The sequence below is a fragment of the Scyliorhinus canicula genome, chromosome 5, assembly GCF_902713615.1.
Source record: "Scyliorhinus canicula chromosome 5, sScyCan1.1, whole genome shotgun sequence".
Taxonomy (NCBI): Eukaryota; Metazoa; Chordata; class Chondrichthyes; order Carcharhiniformes; family Scyliorhinidae; genus Scyliorhinus; species Scyliorhinus canicula.
Window position 1 is genome coordinate 165,051,294 of NC_052150.1, and position 4,003 is coordinate 165,055,296.

Below are 4,003 nucleotides of genomic sequence, written 5' to 3' on the forward strand. Positions count from 1 at the left end.
CACATACCATATCCTTACAAATGAGCCACCTGCTTCATGCCCCGTTCCATTCATCATGTGGCTGCAACCACCACATCCATCTTCTCACATCTCATTGATCCATAATAGCTTATGATTTACAAGCCTCATGGTGTAATCATGCATCTCTTGCTTTCCCCTCATTCCCAATCCTTAAGCATTTATCTTGACAGGTACCCAAAAACTTGGTTAAGCATTGTTGTGGGAGCCCGAGGTCCAAAAGATTGATGAATAAGAAATGCTGTAACTCACATGCTCGCAACGACCCAATCAGAGTCATACGTACTTTAGATTATAAAGAAAGGATTTGAGAATCACTGGGCATGAGTGGGTAGCAACAAGGTGGCATGGTAGCACAGTAGTTAGCACTGTTGCGGCAGGGTCCCAGATTTGATTCCTGCTTGGTGAGTGTGCGGAGTCTGCACGTTCTTCGTGTCTGCGTGAGTTTCCTCCGGGTGCTCTGGTTTCCTCCCACAAGTCCCGAAAGATGTGCTGTCAGATGAATTGGACATTTTGAATTCTCCCTCGGTGTACTTGAATAGGTGCCGAAGTGTGACAACTAGGGTATTTTCACAGTAACTTCATTACAGTGTTAATGTAAGCCTACTTGTGACAAGAATAAAGATTATTATTATTATGGTGAAATCACAGGTGTCTACACTGAAGTAAAAAACCTCACCACTATCCTTAGAATTCCCCCTCTAGCTGATAAAGCGCTGTAATTCTAAATGGTGATCCAGGAATTCCCTTGTTTTCCCTGACTCCTAGGCAGACTTCAGTGGAAACCAATCAGGTCAAACTATTATTTCAAGTTATACCTCGGAATAACCAATATCTTCCTAGAAGATTTTGTTTACTTACCACTCAGTGGCTTGCTAAGTAGAGTAAGGTAAATTTTAATAATAATAACGACTCTTCCAGATTATCTATTTAAACTTTACTTTATTTTCAAATTAAAAAGATAACTACTTTTACGGAAAGGTAAAAAGATCTTGTTCGGACCAGTTGTAAGACTTTCAAGTCTATCTTGTCAATCGCTTTTCTTTAACTTTTGGTCTTCTGTTCAATTCTCTGGGTTGCTCGGTCTTCAAATGCCACCTGTCCCATCACCGAGGAAGAATGAACAGGGTTTATATAGCCCTTTGACTAGCTTTAGTTTCTCCATGACCTTTTATTAAAAGTAACTCTCTTTCGCTGCTTCATAATTTTATGGAAAGCAAATTACTTTCGCTGCTCCATGACCCCCCAACGGAACCTCACCGGCAAGTTGCTTCTTTGTCTAATACCACCTTCGATTACAGATATTTAGTCTTTGAACTATCGGGTTCTGCTTGGCAGGTCATAAATTTGGTTGCTGCTTCTTCAGCAAATGTTCTGATATCAAACCCTAGTGTTACCATAACTTGTGCTCAGTGAAGCAGCTCGTTTTTCTGTATTCAACTGGTGTCAGTCTGGCACACATGTATTCTTTTTTTCTTTTAAAATTTAGAGTACCCAATTCATTTTTTCCAATTAAAGGGCAATTTAGCGTGTTTAATCCATCTACCTTGCACATCTTTGGGTTGTGGGGGCGAAACCCATGCAAACATGGGGAGAATGTGCAAACTCCACACGGACAGTGACCCAGAGCTGGGATCGAGCCTGGGACCTCGGCGCCGTGACACTGCAGTGCTACCACTGCGCCACCGTGCTGCCTGTCACACAGGTATTCTAACCTTATCTAAATTGGGATGTAAATCCTGACCCTTCTAAGTTGATTATTTGCTAAAAAGTTTAACTTTTAAAAATGTGTGTAAACAAAAATGTAAATTAAAGTATATATATATATAATTTTAAAACCCCCCTGCTACCTTGCAACTACCACTTTGTGTTACCAAAACCTAATTCACTAAAGCTTCTTTATCTGGAAAGGAGTTGTCTTGGTCTTGTGGTATTTCAAATTGCTTATCCTGCTGTTAACTCTTCATGGGACTTTTCCCTTTCATTTAAAGTCTCTGGCATTCTCATTCCAATTTTCAGTACAACACCCAAGATGAATGTTTGAATAAATATCTTGTGCAGTTTAATTTGTCGTACACATGATCTCTGATGTCAATGGATGCAAATAAAGGTTTTGCTATTTTATACACCACATGGAAGAGTGAAGAGTGAGGATGCATACAAGTTCTGTTGCAGAGGACTCGAGTACTTTGGGGCATTGTACAGGAAAAGGTCAATGGACATGTGCATGGAAATCTCCATTTGTAGGGCTGCATGGTGGTTAGCACTGCTGCTACATGGTGCCAAGGTCCCAGGTTCGATACCAGCTCTGGGTCACTGGCTGTATGGAGTTTGCACATTTCCCCCCCGTGTTTGCTTGGGTTTCACCCCCACAACCCCAAGGTGTGCAGGGTAGGTGGATTGGCTATGCCCCTTAATTGGAAAAAATTAATTGGGTACTCTAAATTTATTTTTTTTAAATCTCCATTTGTATTGGAAGAAAGAAGAATTGAGTGGGAAGACTGAACCCTGAAGACTGGTCTCCACTTAGACTCTGTACCCTATCTACTAACTCCTTCCCTCTCCTTGAAAAGTCTTGTTTGCAACCTTGATGTCCCATTTCACCCCAAGATAATTTTTTGACCTCATTTGTACCATAACTAAGACTGACTGTTTCCACTGCTCTAACAGCACCCAGGTTCATCCTGCCTCAGCTCATCCACTGAAACCCTTATTCATCCCTTTGTTACCCCTACACTTGACTTCTAACGCAAAACGGTTAATTACCCACATTGTACTCTCGTCATCCAAAAATCTAATGACCCATCTTGCACCAGTCCCTTTCAATGCTCATCCTTTGTGCTTGCTGTTCACAATCAAGCAATTTTATTTCATTTTAAAATTCTCATCTTCAAATTCATCCATGTTCTTGCTCCTCCCTATCGCTTTAATCTCCTCCAAGTCCAGACCCACCAAGATATCTATACTCCTCTAATTCTGGTCTCTTGTGTATCCATGATTTTAATTGCTCCATCACTGGTGCCTGCACCTTGTTACCTAGACCCTAAACTCAAACATATCCTCCCTGCAACCCTCTATCTTGCTTTCCTTTACACTTCAGAGAACGCATCTCTTTGACCAAGTTCTTCTTCATCTAATCTAAAACCTCCTTGCTTAAAATCCTTTCATGGGATACCAGCATCACTGGCAAGGCCAACGTTTTTTGCCTATCTATAATTGCCCTTGAGGGTGGTGGTGAGTGACCTTGAACGATTGTAGTCGACCTGGTGCATGTACAACTAGAATGATGTTAGGATGGGGGTTGCAGCATTTTGATTGTGAAATAACAGCAATGTAGTTCCAAGACAGGATGGTGTGTGGCTTGGAGGGGAACTTGCAGTTGTTGGTTTTCCAATGCGCCTGTGCCCTTGTCCTTCCAGGTGGTAAGAGTTAAATTAATAAAACAGGAGCATTGTATAAGACACCATATAAATGTAAGTTATTTGTTTGGTAGTGCAGAACTTGAGTGTTGCTGAAACAAAGAGTCACTTATTGTTGAAGCTTTTCATCTTGCACTTGTCAGGACATTCACAAGAATATAATCTAAAGGCAATCAACAAATTTATACTATGAGAAGAGAGTGTTGACTGTTTGGCAAGTGGACTCTGATTGGTAGATGCCTTCCCAAAGAGAATGCACCAGTTGATGGTTAACAGCCAAGCACTGTTTGAAATTTAAACCAGGCAGCTTGATTCTGGTATTGCACTGAGCAATGAACCAGAAAATGGCTGTCACTTATTTTGTATAGCTAAAACAGGTGCACTTTCTGCCTGTAAAGGGAGACCCGTGTATCAATATATGTAGCTTCTGTTATGACCAAAACAGATATTAATTGCTGAGCAAACCAGAAGGAAACTTGGCTTATGGACCATACCCTTTTTTTGTGTTCTGAAACTGGGAAGGAAATGCACTGATCTCTGCAATAAGTCCAGTAAAATCTTTGCGA